This window comes from Leptidea sinapis, chromosome 14 (assembly GCF_905404315.1).
Source record: "Leptidea sinapis chromosome 14, ilLepSina1.1, whole genome shotgun sequence".
Classification (NCBI taxonomy): Eukaryota; Metazoa; Arthropoda; class Insecta; order Lepidoptera; family Pieridae; genus Leptidea; species Leptidea sinapis.
The window spans coordinates 160,389-181,170 of NC_066278.1; the positions used below are offsets into that span (position 1 = coordinate 160,389).

General features: G+C 45.7%; 2 long non-coding RNA genes across 3 annotated transcripts in view; both read left to right on the top strand.

Moving 5' to 3' along the window:
- The window catches only part of LOC126968104 (uncharacterized), a 190,732-nt gene that overhangs the window by 33,280 nt on the left and 136,670 nt on the right, over positions 1–20,782 (top strand). The window contains exon 3 of one of the 2 annotated variants that reach the window (XR_007730134.1): positions 1,303–1,807. The exons of the other annotated variant lie outside the window; for it this stretch is intronic. This is a non-coding gene — a long non-coding RNA (uncharacterized LOC126968104). Of the gene's footprint in view, positions 1–1,302; positions 1,808–20,782 lie in introns of those variants that run through there. 2 annotated transcript variants of the gene reach the window in all.
- LOC126968108 (uncharacterized) overlaps positions 2,023–20,782 on the top strand; it is a 36,546-nt gene continuing 17,786 nt past the window's right edge. The window contains exon 1 of the long non-coding RNA XR_007730139.1: positions 2,023–2,153. This is a non-coding gene — a long non-coding RNA (uncharacterized LOC126968108). The remainder of the gene's footprint in view (positions 2,154–20,782) is intronic.

Here is a 20,782-nt window from a genome sequence, read left to right on the forward strand (position 1 = left end):
CGGTCCTAACCCTAAGTCTAGCATGTGTGCGAGTCATTGAGTTATGAATTCAAACTGACAAAACTGAAAGGCGCAACTAAAGTGAAGGCGCGCGCTTGTCGCGCGCTCAGGGATGATGGAGCGTCGGTCGTCAAAAATCGATCTCTCGCACTCCCGAGGCGTCTCGTTTCCAATCAGCGAATGCGGGCGCGCTCTGAGCACAGATGCTGGGACCCGAAAGATGGTGAACTATGCCTGGTCAGGTCGAAGTCAGGGGAAACCCTGATGGAGGACCGTAGCGATTCTGACGTGCAAATCGATCGTCGGAACTGGCTATAGGGGCGAAAGACTAATCGAACCATCTAGTAGCTGGTTCCGTCCGAAGTTTCCCTCAGGATAGCTGGCATCGACTCGTAACAGTCTCATCCGGTAAAGCGAATGATTAGAGGCATTGGGCCGAAACGACCTCAACCTATTCTCAAACTTTAAATGGGTGAGAACTCCGGCTTACTCTAACGATGAAGCCGGAGATCTGATGACGGTGCCAAGTGGGCCAATTTTGGTAAGCAGAACTGGCGCTGTGGGATGAACCAAACGTAGTGTGAAGGTGCCTAAAAAACGCTCATGGGACACCATGAAAGGCGTTGGTCGCTCATGACAGCTGGACGGTGGCCATGGAAGTCGGAATCCGCTAAGGAGTGTGCAACGACTCACCTGCCGAAGCGACCAGCCCTGAAAATGGATGGCGCTGAAGCGTTTTGCCTATACACTACCGTTACCGGCAATCGGCGCGTGCGTGTCAAAGCGCACGCGTATTATGCCGTAACGAGTAGGACGTGCGCGGCGGAGTGCGCAGAAGGGTCTGGGCGTGAGCCCGCCTGGAGCCTCCGTCGGTGCAGATCTTGGTGGTAGTAGCAAATACTCCAGCGAGGCCCTGGAGGACTGACGTGGAGAAGGATTTCGCGTGAACAGTAGTTGCTCGCGAGTCAGTCGATCCTAAGCTCAAGGAGAGATCTTATGTCGATGCGGCGTGTTTATATATATTTTGTGTATATGATAAATAACGCCCTTTGAGCGAAAGGTATTCCGGAACCCGGCAGCGGAACCGTTTCAATAATCGTTCTCTCGTTTCTCAAGCGAGTGTTCGACGGGGTAACCCAAAGTGGCCTGAAGACGCCGCCGAGTGGTCCGGGAAGAGTTTTCTTTTCTGCCTGAGCGTTCGAGTTCCATGGAATCCTACAGAAGGGAGATATGGTTCGGAACGCGAAGAGCACCGCATTTGCGGCGGTGTCCGGATACTCTCTGCGGACCTTGAAAATTTAGGTGAGGGATGTACGTGGAGATGTCGCGCCGGCTCGTACCCATATCCGCAGCAGGTCTCCAAGGTGAAGAGCCTCTAGTCGATAGAATAATGTAGGTAAGGGAAGTCGGCAAATTGGATCCGTAACTTCGGAATAAGGATTGGCTCTGAGGACCGGGGCGTGTCGGGTTTGGACGGGAAGCGGATGCGGCCGGTGCCGGGCCTGGTCGATGCTCGCACGTGTCTCCATCGCAAGGTGGTCTCGCGCGTCGTGCTGAATCCGGACCCACGTTCCGGCCTTCCGCGGATCTTCCTAGCCGTAAGTCCGCGTCGGTTTCGTCTCTTGGCGTATCGGCACGGTACTGTACGACCGCCGTTCAACGGTCAGCTCAGAACTGGCTCGGACAAGGGAAATCCGACTGTCTAATTAAAACAAAGCATTGCGATGGCCCTCGCGGGTGTTGACGCAATGTGACTTCTGCCCAGTGCTCTGAATGTCAACGTGAAGAAATTCAAGCAAGCGCGGGTAAACTGGAGCGAAAGCTGTTGTGCTGTAACCTACCTAGTCGGCGGTTACCCGTCAAACGTGGTGGAGGTAGCTCTACCGACACGGGGGCTATGGGGGAGGGGAGTTCACTGGGTATCAGTGCCCCTCCATTGGTGTCGTACTCGTAGTGGCTTGGCGCAAATGGGATGTAGATCTTTATAACCGAAAGGTTGACATGTCCTTGGGAAGGGGAGTGTCCCTATCTACCGCAGTTTCGGACATTTGGTTCATGCACTCGGCCGAGCGGCCGGTGGTGCGAAGCTACCATCCGCGGGATTATGCCTGAACGCCTCTAAGGCCGAAGCCAGCCTAGCCGAATCCGGCAAGGTTATACTCACTGTGGAGCCCCGAGTGTCGGGAGGCTCTAAACAATGTGACTTTACTAGTCGCGTTTTATTCGTAAGACGCGACGTCGAAGCCCATTTGGAACGCGACGAACGGTGCGAGCGGTATTAACACGTGCACCACGGCGTCGAAGTTTCGAATTTACCTCAGTTCGATGTCGGGGCTCGGAATAGTCTGTAGACGACTTACGTTCCTGGCGGGGTTTTTTGCTCGGTAGAGCAGCGTCGTGCTGCGATCTGTTGAGACTCAGCCCTACGACAGGTGATTCGTCCGAGGACGCATCGTCCCCGAGCAAAGTTGTGTGTGTGCAAACGAACAACAGCCAACATAATATTATAATAACATAATAATATAATATTATCATGATATTTCGTCGTGACGGACGCGTCACGCGATTTCTCATGATTATAAAATTTTACAATATATTATTGTTTATTATAGTTGAAAGACGTGGTTGTTGTACACGGCGACTACTTTAATGATAACGAGTACGATCATCTAACCTTACCTAACCTTACCTAACCTAACCTAACCTAACCTAACTTAACCTAACCTATCCTAACCTAACCTAATCTAACCAACAGTCACAGTTGAAACGCCGTCTAAGCAACTGCAAAACCGTTTCGCTCCGTATATAGAAAATCCTTTTAGTGGGTTTTTTCGCGTGGATGTATTTAAGTTTAACACCAAACGAAGCGTCTCGAAACGGTGAATCGAATGACATATAACAATAAAGTGGTTAGTGAAAAATCAAGTGTAAAAAAGTGCTTGGAATCAAATAAAAAGTGTTATAGTGCGTGCGTCGCCGAAGCGCGATCGGCGACATATCAGTTTCTTAGCGCCACCGGAACGAGATAACCAAACCGAGGCTATAGACATCTTCCTCCGAATCCTGTGATTGAAGGTTTGGATGATAGGAAGATAATAAGAGAATCTAGAGGTTCTCAAAGAAACCAGAAGAACTGGAGATACCGGAATAAAATAGCCAAGCTCGGGGCACTAGTGCTGTCACCAGTACCTCACTACTGAAGACAAAAACTTACACGAAAATCGCATCAAAAGCGATATATCATTACTCTGAATAATAAATAATTCAAGAACCGAGCAGTTGGACTACAAAGTAACTCATCGTGCTCACTCGACCGTGAAGCTTGCCACAGTGCAACAATAAGACAGTAGAGGCGCCATACAAATTAGTATTGAAACAACTGTTATATCGACCTACTGAACGTTCCGTGTACTGTGGAAACTTTCCGCTTGAGTGAACTTGGTAAAAATATATTGTGAGAAGTTTAAAATAGAATTGTACAGTGTGAGAAAGGGACGCGCTTACGAGTGGAAGTTAGATAGCAATAAAGTCGTAAATCTCCTTGACAGCTACAGGCGATAACAGCTCAGGGCCGTACTCAGAATAATTACTTAAATCTTAAATCAATTTATATATTTTAAATTTTATACAGGAAAATACTATCTTCGGAATATTATTTAAACAAATTGTAATCATGTTTTCGATGTAAGAAATAATAGTAAATTGTAATCGGGGGATACATATTTGGACCTAGTACTTGTATGTATATCCGAAACAAAATCATAAAATTATAAAAAATTGGTTAAAAATATTAAAATTTGAAATTAAATAACAACAAATAGGCGAAACATTTACAAAACAAAGAAAAATCTTTAATATTTTAGTATAATTTAAAAATAATTAAATTAATATTAAGAGTCCGGCCCTGAACGCCTGTCAGCCCGAGGAAATGAATGTGTTTATCGCAGCGGTGATTAGTGGATAGACTCCACTGAACGCTTGTAAAACATTGTCGACGACAGCTCATCTAGGCCTAAGAAACATAGAACTGTGATAATTAAGTAGTTTAGAATATTGACACGGCTATCACCCTATTGGGAATAGACCCTAGGATAAGTTATTTAGTGACCTATCTATAACTCTTTTTGGGAATAGATTATAAGTTTAAGTCAGAGGGTAAATATTGTCTATTGACCAGCCAGCCTCTTATTGGACTGAGCATAATATATATAACTACAAAAATCAAAAAGTTCTCAACACCACATTTATAACTCTGACTTAAACAAATAAGTTTTATACTTTACGTTAAATATTTGACACGGCTATCACCCTATTGGTGATAGACGCTAGCAAAAGATTAAGTTTAATAACTGACCAATCTATTGCCTTTTTGGGGAATAGATTATAGGCTTAAGTCAGAGTGTAAATACCGTATATTGACAAGCTAGTCTTATTGGACTGAAATTAAAATTAAAAAGTAATAACTCTGACTTAAACAATTAAGTTTTATATTTAAGTAAAATAAATATTGACACGGCTATCACCCTATTGGGGATAGACCCTAATAAAAATTTTAAAAGGCCATCACCCTATTGGGGATAGACCTTAGCATAAGTTTTAACTACTGACTAATTTATTACCTTTTTGGGGATAGATTATAGGTTTTAAGATAATAATATTTTATTTTAATAACTTGACGAACCCTAGTCGAGAACTCGCATAATATTATAAATAAAAAATTTCATTAGATAACGACCCTAAAATGATGCCGGGAATTCGCACGCCAACGAGAGCGCAATCACAGAAGGAGCCGGAAAAACAAACTGAGGGAGTACAAACTATTGCTCCAGCTCCTGGTATTAGACATAGCATTGACAAATGGGAGCAAGTTTCAAATATAAGTCCCAAACAAAAACAGGAAACTACGGCTACAGTAAGCAGCAAGGAGTCGCCGGTACCACCAGTAAAGAAAGAAGAGAGGGAAAGGGAAGCCAAAAATTGCTTGCTAAAGGCAATGGCTCACCTTGGGGAGTCGCGAAACATAAAAAATGAAATAAAAGCTGGGGTATCCACGGCAGTAAAGCGCCTCTATCAACTAGTTAAAGAGGCCGAAGAGGAACTAAAATGTAAAAATCTACACGAAGTTGAAGATGCGAGGAAGACAAAAACAAAACAAAAAGAGCAGAAGAAACGTTGACTACTACAAACCAAATAACACAAAGATTAGAAGATCAAATTAAAAGACTGGAAGAAGAGAACAAGAAATTTGAAGAATGCAGATTGAACATACTTAAACTGGCAGGGACAAAAGAGGACAGGGTACTGGCCGAGCTAAAGAAGGAATGGGGAAAACAAGCCATTAGAGAAGGAGAGAGAGAGCAGAGAATAGAAGCAAAGATAAAAACGTACGCGGAAGTAGCTGCAGCAAGGGAAGAGCGAAGCCAGGACCCAATTAAAAAGGCGGAGGGCACGGGAAAAAGAAAGACCACGCTGCACTCTGTCGTGGTGGAGCCTAAAGACGTAAGCGACACGGCAGATATAACTATACAGCACATAAGAACCGTGCTCAAAGCAAGGGAAGAGGGAGTGCAAATAGACAAGATAAGGAAGGCAAGAGATGGAAAGGTAGTTGTAGGCTGTAGATCAGAGGAGGGGAGAAGAATACTGAAAGAAAGACTAGAGAAAGGCGATGACAATCTTATGGTAAAGGAGGTCGCAAATAAAAACCCCCTCATTAAAGTTAAAAATCTGCTTAACTACAACACGCTTGAGGACATAATAAAAGCACTCAAGAACCAAAACAAAAATGTGACTGCACAACTTACGCAAGAAGACTGGGCAATAATAGAAAGGTACCGAAGGAAGGTAAGAAACCCGCACGAGTGCCACGTGATCCTGCAAGTAACACCAAAAATGTGGCAAGTATTAACAGCAGCCGAGAGGATTCACGTGGACTTACAAAGAGTGTGGGTGGAGGACCAATCCCCTCTGGTCCAATGTACAATGTGCCTTGGCTACGGACACAGCCGCAAGCAATGCCAACGAGAGACGGAAGTGTGCAGCCACTGTGGAGGTTCGCATCTAAGGTCAGACTGCCAGATTTGGAAAAGTGGAAAGCCTCCAAAGTGTGTGAACTGCAAGGAGTCTGGTGACAAAAACGCGGAACATGGAGCGTTTAGCAATGACTGTCCCACAAGACGTGGTTGGGATAGAGCAGCAAGGCTCTGTTACGTGTATTGTTAAGCCAAAGACAATGACAAGAAAAAGGGCTTTCTCTTGGCGCAGGCGAACCTTCAGAGAAAGAGAAACGCCACCCAAGAGTTCATAAAAGAGGCGAGTAGTAGAGGGATAAATGTAGGACTACTACAAGAACCTTACACGGGGGCTAAAGGACAGATGTCTGAAAGCCTAAACTATAAAATAGTGCAATGCGGTCTCACAAAGACGAAACCAGTAAAGGCGGCCATAATTGTTTTCGACGAACAAATAGAGGTCTCACAAAATCAGACACTGAATACGGAGAACATTGTAGTCGCAATCCTGAAAACTGAAAAGTGGGAAATTGCATTAGTCTCCGTATACCTTGAAGGCGATGAACCCATCAAACCACACCTCGAACACCTGCAAAGCATCTCGAGAAAACTAAAGACCAAGATGGTCTTAGTGGGGGGGACGTGAATGCTTGGAGTGAATGGTGGGGAAGCCGATCGGAGGACAGTCGAGGAGCAGAGTTAAGAGGGTTCCTCGACGAAGAGGAGCTAAACATTCTAAATTGTGGTAACACGCCTACATTTGACACCGTGCGAGGGGGACGAAGATACACTAGCATAGTGGATATCACCGTATGCACAACGGCCCTCCTCAGAAGGGTGACGGAGTGGCGTGTTGATACAGGAATCACCAGCTCAGACCACAATACTATTCTAGTCAAAATAGAACTAGAAAAATCCGCATTGCAAGTCCTGCCCAAAACAACTCGCAAATATAAAACAAATAAAGCCAAATGGTTGAACTTTGAGATCGAGCTCAGAAAAAATATGGAAGAAAAGTTACTAACAGAGAGCGCTATAAATGAAATAAATAGCAAAGCTGGAGTAGACGAAGTAGTGAGTAGATACACGGGTGCCATAGCCAAAGCCGCTGATAACACCATCCCACGTATAAAAGGCGGAAAGAAAAAGCTAAGTCCACCTTGGTGGAATGAAATAATTGAAAATTTAAAGAAGGAAATGACAAGGAGGAAGAGAAGAATCTCATACGCAGCTCCAAGAAGACGAGAGTTCGTTATAAGAGAATACCTTCAAGCAAAAAAGACATACGAAGATGAAATAGAGAAAGCTCAGACTGAAGGTTGGAAAAAGCTTTGTAGCAAGAAAGAAGGTGAAAGCGTTTGGGATAGGGTATATAGGATTATAAAGAAGGCAGAAAGGACCAGGGAAGATATGCCACTGGTAGAAAAAGGCATAGTGCTAAGCGCTGAAGAATCAGTGCAACTACTGTCTCACAAATTCTTCCCGCCAGATAATATCGAGGTCGATGATGAAATCCACCAGAATATTAGAATAAAGGTTGAAGAAAAGTCCAGCAGCTCGCGCGATAGCGATAATGAAGTGCCTTTTACAAAGGCGGAGCTCATTAGCGTAGCGCGAAGCTTCAATCCGAGGAAAGCTCCGGGAGCCGACGGACTCACAGCTGATATCTGCTATGCAGCAATCATGGTGAACCCGGAGGTTCCCCTAGCTATCTTCAATAAATGCCTGGAGCTGGGCTGCTTCCCGAGGCCTTAGAAAGAAGCCTCAATTATAGTCCTTAAGAAACCGGGGAAGGATGATTACACTGCCGCAAAATCGTACCGACCAATAGGCCTCCTGCCGGTCATGGGGAAGGTTCTGGAAAAGACTGTTATTAACAGAATAAGACATCATATACTCCCCAAGCTGAGTAGGAGGCAGTACGGTTTCGTTCCGGGCAAAAGCACGGAGGATGCTCTCTACGATATCATAAACTACACGAAAGAACGCATCCGCAGCAAAGAGATCGTTCTAATGGTGTCATTGGATATCGAGGGGGCATTCGACAACGCATGGTGGCCGGCAATCAAGTGCCAATTGGCACTAAAAGGGTGCCCAGAAAACGTTAGGAGAATAGTGGAGGACTATTTCACAGAAAGGAAAGTGGTGGTTCGCTACGGAAACAAGGAGCATACACGAAAACCCGAGAAAAGGTGTGTACAAGGCTCGATTAGCGGCCCCACATTCTGGAACATCCTACTAGACCCAGTATTAGTCAAATTAGAAGAAGAAGGTGTTTATGTACAGGCTTTAGCGGATGATATTGTGTTGGTGTTCACGGGAAGAGACACACACACAATCGAAAACCGAGCGAACGTAGCCCTCGAAAAAGTAAGGCTATGGGGTGTCATGAATAAGCTCAACTTCGCTCCACAAAAAACCAACGCAATGGTTCTGACGCGAAGGAGGAACTATGACACCCCAAGGATCAGTATGGGAGGCACTAACATCAGCCGGGTAAAAGAAATCAAATTACTCGGGTTAATTATTGACGAGGGACTCACGTTCAATAAGCATGTACATCACATTACAAAAAAGGCGGCAGAAATATACAAAAAAGTGGCAAAAATGGCGAAACTAGATTGGGGGATGAACGGTGATACAATAAACGAAATATACCGAGCAGTTATCGAGCCGATCATACTTACGCCTCAGCAGCCTGGGCTCCGGCAGCCAAAAAGTTATGTGTCAGAAAAAAGCTCGAAGGTATACAAAGGCCGTTCACGCAGAAAATAGCTAAGATTTATCGCACAGTATCGCTAAATTCTGCGACGTTATTGGCAGGGATACTGCCCCTCGACCTAAGAATCAAAGAGACTGCAGCTCTTTACGAAGCAAGGAGGAGGGGGTCATCCCCGTTTATACGCGAAGAAGACCAGATCGAGCGAGCTGTACCTGCTATTAAACTGCCACACCCCACGGAAAGACCGGTGATAACATACACTGTCGTCGAGGAGCCAGAAAAATTAGAAAATTCAAACTCGGTGAACATATATACCGACGGTAGTAAAACCGAACTAGGTGTAGGAGCCGCATGGTCCAAATGGCATAAAGGAAGGGAAATTAAAAACAAGAAAATAAAGTTGGCGCCTTACTGCACTGTGTATCAGGCGGAGCTTGCAGCTTTGTGCAGTGCGGTAAGAGAGGCAAAGAGTCATGGAGAGGATGTAAATATATATAGCGACTCACAATCATCCCTAGCTGCGAGCGCAGGCGATCGCTCTCTCAATCCTCAAGTTGTTGAGATCCGCAGACACTTAGAAGAGAGCCGCATTGTCGGCCAAAACATACAACTCTTCTGGGTGAAAGCGCACGTTGGCACAGTGGGGAACGAGAGAGCGGACGAATTAGCGAGGAACGCTGCGGAAGTTTCAAAGGTCAAAGCGGCCTACACAGACTTTCCCCTGTCTTATATAAAAAAGAATATAAGAGAGGAGACAGTCAGGAAATGGGGGGAAAGGTATGACGGGGGTGATACGGGGAAGGTAACGAAATTATTCATTAAAAACGTTACGGACGCACGCACTTTACTAAAACAAGGAAGGTTTAGTCCCGAGTTGGCACAGATCCTCACAGGCCACGGCCCTTTCGCAGAGTACCTGTGCCGTTTCGGGCTGAAAGAAAGTCGAAAGGTAGGCCGACTAGGGTGAATAGAAAAAAAAAAAAAAAAACCTAATCTAACCTAACCTAACCTAACCTCAAGACGTACCCCAGGCTCGAACCTGGGACCTTCTGCACAAAAAGCATACGTAATAACCGCTGTTCCACGGCAGTTGTAACCTAACCTAACCTAACCGAACCTAACCAATTGTACTACACTTTTGACCCAACTATCGTGTCGTCTACATATAGCTCCGCTTCAAAAAATAATTTAAGTGGTAAAAAGTGCTTATTTCGTTGTGGAATTTGGTACAGTGTTTTGTAAGCTTATAAATCACCAGGATTAGTGTTTGTGAAAGTTTTGTGCAGCGCGCTCCAAAGTTACAGGGCCTGGACTTTGAGCCAACTGCCCCGAGTCGTCGCTGCAGCGCATCAAGAAACGCAACGCTAATTCCTGGAGCGCCGATCAAGACCTGTCCAGCAATCCAAATTTGAAAACAATCGGACATTGGATTGCGAAGGTATTCTAAGATAAGTGTGCCATTCATAACCTCGTTGGCTTTGTATGGGAGTAGGAAGCACGCGGAGCCACGAGGTTTTGTAAAATATTTGACAAGTGACAACTGCCATCAGTCATCTATCGCACCTTGGCACTTCGTACCAATGATACGACAACGTTGAAAATTTGGATCTGCCGAACTATAACGCCGGTCACACACCACATCGCCGAAGCTCAACGAAATCGCGGGACAACATCAGAGGTACAACCAAATCTACACCCTACTAATTCTTAACCCCCTACATGTCATTTTTAACCAATTAACTGTCATCTCCTATACCCCCCCCCCCCTCCCTAACAAAAATCTTCCCTATCCCAATATTGTTCCCCACGAAACCGACCCGACAAAGACCGGTACAAAGGTGGACAGTGTCCGCAAAGTCCGGAATAAGAAGGTGGTGCTAACCTGCGGCACAAAGAGTGAGGTGGAGGCTGTGAAGAAGCGGCTTGAGGCAAATTCGGGCCTCAAAGTTCAGGAGGCGAGGGGGAGGGACCCGATGATAATCATCAGGGACGTGCTCTCTTGTCTAAAGGACGATGAGGTCACCGCGGCCCTAAAGGCCCAAAACAAAGAGCTCTTCACAGGCCTCCAGAAGGACCACCAAAAAATGGAAACATGTTTCCGCCGCAGGTGCCGAAACTCGCACCTCGCACATGTGATCCTGCGGGTGGCCCCTCAGCTGTGGCGTCGCATGGTCGACGGGAGGTCTGTCCACCTTGATCTCAAGAGGTCGAAGGTGGAGGACTTCTCGCCGCTCATCCAGTGCTCAAAGTGTTTAACCTTTGAACACGGGCGGCGCCACTGCAAAGAGTCGACTGACCTTTGCAGTCACTGCGGGGGACCACACGTCAGGAGCGAATGCCCCGACTATGTCGTGGGGGAGCCGCCCAGCTGCATTAACTGCCGTCACGCTAAGCTGGACAAGACGGACCACGGTGCGTTCAGCGGTGACTGTCCGGTGAGGCGGAAATGGGATGCCATTGCCCACCTTGGCGTGAGTTACTGCTGAGGGCACCGCGGTGATAAATCCAGGAGGTCGCAGGCCCAAGGATGCTGCTTCAAGGCACATGATACAGGTAAACCTGCAGCAGAAGCGATTGGCAACCGATGAGCTGATGGCAGAAGCTGTCAGCCAAAAGGTAAGCCTGGCACTGCTGCAGGAACCCTATACAGGTAGTCAAGGTGCCTTGAAGCGATACCCAGGGGTTCGCGTCTATTAAATGGACCAGGGGTTAACTAGGACCAACCCCGCAAAGGCCGCAATAGCGGTCTTTGATAAAGACCTCTTTGATAAAGGTAAGGTGTGACCCGAGCCTCCAGTCGGAGAACATAGTGGCAATCACCATAGAGTTCTCCGACTGGACACTTGGAATAGTGTCCGCTTACCTGGAAGGGGACAAACCCCTGGATCCATACCCGTGGAGCCCATGGTGGGGTAGCACGGACGATGATCATCGGGGAGCTGAATTGGCTGGATACTTTGATGATCATCAGCTGCACATCCTTAATACCGGAACCGAACCCACCTTCCAAGTGGTTCAAGGAGGTCGGCTTTGCACAATCAGAGTCGACATTACGGTGTGCAGCCAAAGTATCCTGCCAAGGATGGAATCCTGGTGGGTGGACCCCGCTATGGTAAGCTCCGATCACAACGCTCTAAATTCACGAACGGTCGTGCGAAAGCACCCGGCCCAGCACCAAACACTCGGATATATAACACGCGAAAGGCAAACTGGGATAAGTTCCGAAAGGAACTTATTCTACAGTTCGAAAGCCGCCAAATCCGAGTGGAAAGAGTGTCGGCCATAACCGCCCCCGAAGACATCGAAAACGTTGTCCTCGAATACCAGGAGGCGGTCCAACAAGCGTGTGAGGCCGCGATCCCAAAGCTGAACCGAACACTGAAGTATGAACCTCCATGGATGACCTCCGAACTTCGGGTCCTGCAGCGAGATGCGGTCACTAAAGAGAGACGCATATGCTGCGCGGCCCTAACAAGGAGGGAATTCGTCATTCGACAGTACCTAGAAGCTAGGGAGAAATATGAGTCTGCCGCGCAAGCAGCGCAGACCCATAGCTGGAAGGAGTACTGAATCGCGCAAACAGGTGAAAGCCTGTGGGACGGAATCTACAGAGTCCTCCGTCAAAGCTCGAAAAAGCAAGAAGACAAGCTTCTTGTGAGAGACGGAGTGACTCTTGATCCCAAGCAAAGTGCAGAACTCCTTGCAGCTACGTTCTTCCCGGACGACAGGCTGGAGGATGACACTCCCGTACATTCTACAATAAGGAGGGGAGCGGACCGTCCGCTGTGCGAGTTAGCCTGTGCAGCGGATGATCCGCCCTTCACCATTGCGGAACTCAGGGAGGCGGTTCATGACTTCAGTGCTCGCAAAGCTCCTGGATCGGATGCGTTTACGGCAGACATCAGTGCTAAAAGCATTGAGGCAGATGAACGGCTCTTCCTAGAGATAGCCAACAGGTGCCTCGTTGTGGGATACTTCCCGAATCCCTGGAAGCGTGCGGCAGTCGTGACACTTCCAAAACCGGGAAAATCCGACTACCATCATCCAAAGTCTTACCGTCCGATTGGACTTTTGTCAGTCCACGGTTAGACTTTGGTAAAGATGATGGTACGCCGGATAAAGTGGCACGTACTGCCGACGATTAACCCGGGCCAATTCGGTTTTATGCCACAGCGGAGCACTGAAGATGCCCTCTTTGCCTTGATCGCACACAGCACATCAGAGCTGAGGTCAGGGCAAAGAGGGTAGTTTTGATGGTATCTCTAGACATAGAGGGGGCATTCGACAGCGCCTGGTGGCCAGCTATTAAACATCAGCTGGCCGCCAGGAAATGCCCCCGAAATCTGTACTCCACCGTGTGCAGTTACCTCAATGACCGCGAGGTCATTATTCGTTATGCGGGCGCCGAGTGCGTGGGGCCTACAACCAAGGGGTGCGTTCAGGGATCGATTGGGGGCCCATATTCTGGAACCTCCTGATTGATCCGTTGCTGGGCGCCCTCGAGGAAGAGGGCCTACGCAAGCAAGCCTTCGCCGACGACGTAGTGCTCGTCTTCTCGGGCTCCTCTCCGGAGACTATCGCGCGTACCGCTAACTCCGTCCTCCGGCGGGTCTACGACTGGGGCTTGGACAACAAGCTGCGATTTGCTCCACACTAGACCAACGCCATGGTGATTGCCAAGAAACTGAAAATAACACCTATTCAGATCACCATGGGCGGCGAAAGTATAAAGATTGTCACAGAAACCAAAATCCTTGGTCTTATTATTGACCACAAGTTGTCTTTTAAGCCGCACGTCGCCGACGTTTGCCGAAAGGCAACGACCATTTATGGCCAATTGTCAAGGGCGGCCAAGACAACCTGGGGTCTGAACCCAGAGGTGGTGAGGACCATCTACATCGCCGCTGTGGAGCCAATCGTACTTTACGCTTCAAGCGTCTGGGTCCCAGCCGTAGATCAAGTCGGAGTGCGGAAGTTGCTGGACGCAGTTCAGCGAGGGTTCGCGCGGAAGATCAGCCGGGCCTACAAAACCGCCAGTTTGAGTGCGGCGCTGATCCTGTCAGGTATCTTGCCACTCGACCTGAGGATCCGAGAAGCGGCAGAATTGTACCGATATAAAAGGGGTGAGGACATTGATGATATGGCAGACAGGAAGGCTGAACAGCGGGTTAGCTTCCTGGATGCTCCCCATCCAGCCCTCGCTCCTGAGGTAGAGTTCTGTTGTCTCGAGGAAACTCAGGCCGAGACCGACGTGGTAGAGGTACAGGATGACCCTGGAAGAGTAGAGGTTTACCTGCAGGTCTACACCGACGGCAGCAATATACTGGGCAGGGTTGGAGCCGGCATCTCATACAGGCGGCGAGGCTTGGAAGTCAGAGCAAGAAAACTCAAATTGGAGAATTATTGCTCTGTCTTCCAAGCCGAAATGTGTGCAATTTCGAAGGCTATTGAGGACATCTTGAAGATGCCCGACATGAAGGTCGAGATCCTTAGTGACTCCATGTCGTCGCTGGAGCTCCTAAGGGATCGACCATCATTTAACCCGATAGCCTTCGAAATAAAAAACATCATCCGGCGGGCCCGAAATATGGGTAAAACCATTCGGTTTCGCTGGGTTCGGGCGCATGTAGGCATAAAGGGGAATGAGAGGGCTGACCACTTGGCGAAGGATGCGGCGCTCCATTCGAAATTGAGGGCTGCATACGATGGAGTACCGATTTCAACTCTTCGTCGCATGCTTAGAGCCAAGACCCTCGAGGTCTGGCAGGAGCGCTACACCGCGGGTCAAACCGCGAGTGTTAGGAAGGCGTTTCTGCCAGATGTCGCGGCTTCCTACAAGTTAGTTCGGGAGGACCCCTTTTCTTCTTTACTGGCCCAGATTATCACGGGCCATGGCGGTTTTTCAGCGTATCTCCACCGGTTTGGCCAAAAGGATAGCCCAGTGTGTATATGCGACGGTCTAACTGACGAAAGCGCATTGCACCTGGTGCTCGAATGCCCCAGGTTCGGCCGGTGAAGATGCGACTTAGAGGTGGAAAGTGGAATGGCCGTTGCTGAGGCAAACCTCCCAGCCCTTGTTATAAAACCATGGAGAAAATTGTTCGAAAGTTTTTGTTTTAAGATCCTGGCTGACGTGCTGCCACGAAATGGTAGTACAGTTAAGGTTAAGATATAGTATGTAAATATTTTATAAATTATAATTTTGAATAATAAAAAAAAAATCTGTATATGTTAATTTAAAAGTAAGTTGTATAATACTGTATATGTAGGTTAATTTATGATATTGTTAGAAATAATAGGCGAAGAGTATAGACAGGTTCCCTATATTCAATTATAGGGACCTTTATACAAACCCTTAGGAATATAAGATTGTGTGCCTAGAAATAAGATAATAATGTAAAAAAAAAGAATAATAAGTAGCATAAGTCTGAAGTAGTAATACCACAATTAAATTGTAGAATCAAGTGTGATAAGTCTTAGGTGTAAGTAATTGTAATCGTAATATTATTAATAAATAATTACCCACCCCCAAACCCTGCAGCTCAATGGCAGGGAGAAAGTAGTAGTACTAGCTCCTCGGCCCTGGGACGAAAGTTGCCAGGGATGGTAGGCCAATAGTTAGTCCAAAAAAAAAAACCTAACCTAACCTAACCTAACCTAACCAGTCTGGTTCAAACCGCTAGTGTGAGTGTCACGATTTTAAGCCGCTCCACGATCGAAAAATAGTAAAATTAGGTTTTTTAGCGCAAAGTTATGCAAGTGATATATCGTTAGATGCGCGCTCGTTAGATCTAGTGAACAGTAAAAATTTGGTGAAAATCGGTGCTTTTTTGGAGAAATTACGACCAAAAAAACTAAAAACTCAAACTTTAAAACGGATACAGTGCGCGAACAAGATCGGCGACATATACTTTTTCAACTGCAGGCCTGTGTATACTGTCTGCCCCCATCTTTGGAGACCACTCCCTGATTTTTCAGGTGAGGACCCGAAGTAGGGGAGACAAAAAACCATCCTGGAGGAGTGCTATCTCGGCCACCTAAAGAGCCTCGAAAAATCAAAGGACACCAAAACGTCGCCTTAAAAGAGCCCTTTAATAGGACACAAAGCTCTAAAAAATTTACCAAAATTTGGACCATAAGCACGCCTTTTTGCGGTTGTGAACTCTCCAGACTAAATTTGTAACACAAAAAACAACAGTAGTGTGATATCTTTTAACCTAGTGTTATATATTGTTAAAAAGAGCATTCAATATCACTAGATGCGCTCTCAAGAGCTCCAGCGAACAGTAAAAGTCCCGTGTAATTTGGTGCATAATTGGATTTTTAAATAACAAAAAACTAACTACAAAAATTTCAAAAATTCATAATTCATCAAAACAATCGGTAACACCAAATTTTTAAATTTATTCCATGCATAGATTAGCAAGTTTAATGTTTATTCCAAATTTCAAAATTTTTTGCTCATAAATAAAATAGTTGTGAATTTTTGAAATTTAGGGGTGAATACGGGGCGCAGTTCCCCCTGTAGTTGGACATCTGTTTTTGTTATAAAGTGTTAAAAAGTGATTAACATATTCTACTTAAATTTTTTCAATATTTTTAACAAGCTATTTTATAATTTTATTTTTGTGTAAAATATCCAGTTTTTTTTGTAAAAGTATTAGTCAGGGGTATAAATAAAAATAAATTATACATAAATATAAACTCTCCGTGAAAGTTGCTATAAAACAAGCCCAAACACGGCACACGGCAAGCACGGCAAGCACAAATCTCGGCCTTTTAATATAGAAGTTACCCAAACACGTTCATCTGGTCGGCCATATTGGCCGCCATATTGGAAATCTAAAAACCTGCATAACTCTGTCATCCGTGACCGTAAGGAGACGAGATTTTTTATACTATTATTCCCCCCTTTTGAGCCATTTGCTCCATAGGTTTTTAGTAGTAAAAATTCCGACGACTCTACAAGTAGAGTCAATATTGTGGACACATAGAGCTAGTCGTGCCGAGCTCGGGGAACCCTCGCACGGCTTTGTGCGGTGTCTGGGTCTAGAGATACACGCAAATTTGACTTATGGCCGCCATATTGGAAAATTAAAAAACGCTGTATCTCGGCTTCCAGGCATCGTGGGAGGACGCGGTTTAAATTGTTGGACTCGGTATCGGCCGCTCTATAGTAACGTAATAACTTTAGAGAAATTATTTTGGGTTTTATTTTTATTGCACTACTGTAATCTAGTATAATTCTGTTAGCATAGTGGCTATTGTTTGTTGTTAAAAATTGACCATTACCATTTTGGTGACTGAAAAATACTGCTTTATTGCCAGTATTAATTTGTATTAGTATATAAATTGTTAGTATTAAGTTTGACCTTTACCCTTTTGGTACTGTTATTAATTATAAAAATAGTTAGTTTTAAGCAACCACTTAATAATTTTATTTCCGTTTATTGACAGTGACTGCAGCAAATATCTTCAACCTCTAAAACTTATACAAACTGTAGATATTTGTTGCTTAGCGACTTACTGACGACTACCTCCAACTAAGACTGACAAGATGATCCGTACACCTGGGAAATCAAAGGAGACAACAGGCAAATCATCGCCAGTAGCTCCGACTGCATCGCGGTTCTCTCTTTCCCCGCCACGGACCTCACATGTGAGGAAAAGTATTGGTGACTGGGAAACCTCCAATATTAAGAACCAAGTAGTACCAGAGACAAAAACAACAAAGACCAATCTGACGACCCCGTCCACGGAAATTAAAGTCCAATCCAAACCGTCTTATAAAACCAAGACTGCCGAGGCTAAAGCCTATCTATCAAAGGCCAAAGCACACCTCAACAACAGTCGCAATCTGAAGAGCGAAATTAAGGCGGAAGTGACAGACGCAATTGAAAAACTATACAAAATGGTTAAAGATCTCGAGTGCAAGATTGATTTACAGGAAACTTCAAAAAACGATGAGACCCCGACTATCAAAAATTTACAAGATCAAAACAAGCTCATACTGCGAGAAATGAGTGAGAACAGGCAGCAGATGGAAAAACTAACCGAACTTGTAAAGGAGCAGCATGAACGTCAAGAAGGGTCAAAAACCTATGCAGGCATAACAGCCGGGAAAGCGGGAAACAATCAACCAGAGGCACACTACACTCAGTCGTGGTCACCTCCAATGATGAGAAGGAAACCAGCGATGAGGTCCTTGACAGGGTCAGGAAAGTAGTGGACGCCAAGGAAGGTTGGATAAAGGTCAAAAAAGTTAGAAAAGCAAAGGATAGAAAGGTAATATTGGGGTTCAAGACCAAGGAGGAAAGAAATAAAGTAAGAGACAAGTTGGAAAGCAAAGGAGCTAATTTAACAGTCGAGGATATGAAAAATAAGGACCCGCTCCTGATCCTAAAAGGTGTCTTGTTGGCAAACACAGACGAAGATGTTCTTAAAGCCATAAGAAACCAGAACAATCGCATGTTCGATGGACTGGGCGAGGGAGAGGACCGGGTGGAAATAAGATATAGGCGGAAGGCCAGAAATCCTCACACCTCACACATAGTGATCAGTGTTTCACCTATCATCTGGCGAAGGGTGACCGAGAGCGGGTACCTGCACGTAGACCTACAACGTATACGAGTTGAAGATCAAACTCCACTTGTACAGTGTACCCGGTGCCTGGGATACGGTCACAGCAAGCGACATTGCAAAGACACGACCGATCTATGCAGCCATTGTGGCGGCCCTCACTTGCGAACGGAATGTGCTGACTGGCTCGCAAGAGCGGTTCCAAGTTGCCGAAACTGCACAAAGGCTAATCTAGGACACCCAGAACACAACGCTTTCAGTTTCGATTGCCCAGTTAGAAAGAAATGGGATGAAATGGCCCGGTCCACCACAGCTTATTGCTAAAGGCTCTCCCAGCGACCATACTGTCATTAAAATATTGCAGGCAAATTTACAAAGATCTAAATTAGCAACAAGCGAACTACTTATTGAAGCAAGTAAAAGAAAAGTAGCCATCGCACTTCTTCAAGAACCCTATGTAGGCGGAACGGACCATATGAGAAGCTACAACGGAATCCGAATTATACAATGCAGCGATATTAGCAACGGTACCGTAAAGTCTGCCATAGCAATATTAACAGACCTGAGGATAACACAATATCCCAAGCTCACAACAAAAAACATCGCCGTGGTGGGCGTTAAAACCAACGCATGTGAGATTTTAATCACATCTCTGTATTTCGAGCCTGACCAGACACTGGACGCCTTTCTTGAACACCTGAAGAAGGTCAAGCAAGAAACCAACTTCGAAAATGGCTAGTGGGAGGCGATATTAATGCCAAAAGCTTATGGTGGGGAAGCCATATAACGGACCACAGAGGAGAAGAAATATTCGGAGCCCTTACCGATCTGGACCTCAATATTGTGAAAACAGGGAAAACACCAACCTTTGACACAATTAGAGGGGCCAAACGGTACTGCAGCAATGTCGACATTACAGCCTGTTCGACAAACATCCTAGACCAAGTAGAAGACTGGAAAGTTATTACTTTGAGGGACAGAGCTTGTCTGTCCCTCTATTGAGGGACTGACAAGCTCTGACCACAACGGCATCGCATTTAACATTCACTTACAAAAACCCTCAGGTACACAAATAACTAGAACCACCAGAATCTTTAACACTAACAAAGCAAATTGGACTCGCTTTCATGAGAAACTGGGCCAATTAAAATCCGAAAACCAAATAACCATAGAAACAATAAATCAAATCAGTAACAATAACCAATTAGAAGACTTTATTAAAATTTACACAAACACAATTACACAATCATGCACATATACAATACCTAAAATTAAACAAAAAACAGCATTTGCTTTGCCGTGGTGGACAGAAGAGTTAACCCAACTGAAAAAAGAAGTCGCTACTAGAAAGCGGAGAGTAAGATGTGCGGCCCCAATTCGCAGGACAAAAGTTGTCTCTGAGTATCTTGATTGGAAAGCAAAATACGAACTGCTAGCAACCAAAACACAGACTGAAAGCTGGAAAGGCTTCTGCGAAAAACAGGACAGGGAAGGTGTATGGGAGGGAATCTATAGAGTCATCGGGAGAACCACACGAAGAGAAGAAGACATTCTACTGGAAAAAGACGGAAAGACACTCGACGAAAAAAGCTCAGTCGAGTTACTAGCAAACTCTTTTTACCCCGATGACCTAGAAGATGATGACAATGCTTACCATACTCAAATTAGAGTGATGGCGAATAGCCTAAACAAGGATGAGCAGAGTGATGAAGACGACCCACCTTTTACAATGGATGAGCTGATACGAGCAACCCAGTCATTTAACCCCAAAAAGGCTCCTGGGACAGACGGTCTCTCGGCAGACATATGTTGTCAAGCCATACAGAATGACCCAAGGTTATTCTTGGCTGTACTTAACAAATGTCTTAAACACCATTACTTCCCAGAAGCCTGGAAAGTAGCCACCGTCGTGGTACTTAGGAAGCCAGGGAGACCAAACTACTGCAGCCCAAAAGCCTATCGGTCTATTGGCCTTTTGCCAGTCCTGGGCAAAATTTACGAAAAAATGATTGTGTCCCGTCTCAAACTCCATTTATTGCCGAGGATGAGTACTCGCCAGTACGGATTCATGCCACAGAGGAGTACCGAAGACTCCCTCTATGACTTGATGCAGTACATCCGCATAAATTTAGATCAGAAGAAAATTGTAACACTTGTTTCTCTTGATATAGAGGGAGCCTTTGACAGTGCTTGGTGGCCCGCAATAAGAGTCCGTCTGGCTGAGGAAAAGTGCCCTCTGAATTTGAGAAGGGTCATAGACAGCTACCTTAGTAACAGGAGGGTCCAAGTGAGATACGCAGGAGAAGAGCACATTAGAAAGACCAATAAGGGATGTGTTCAGGGTTCCATAAGTGGCCCGTTACTGTGGAACCTTCTTCTAGATCCCCTATTAAAAAGCCTCGATCAAAACGGAACTTATTGCCATGCGTTCGCAGATGACGTACTACTGGTATTTTGTGGTAACACAGCG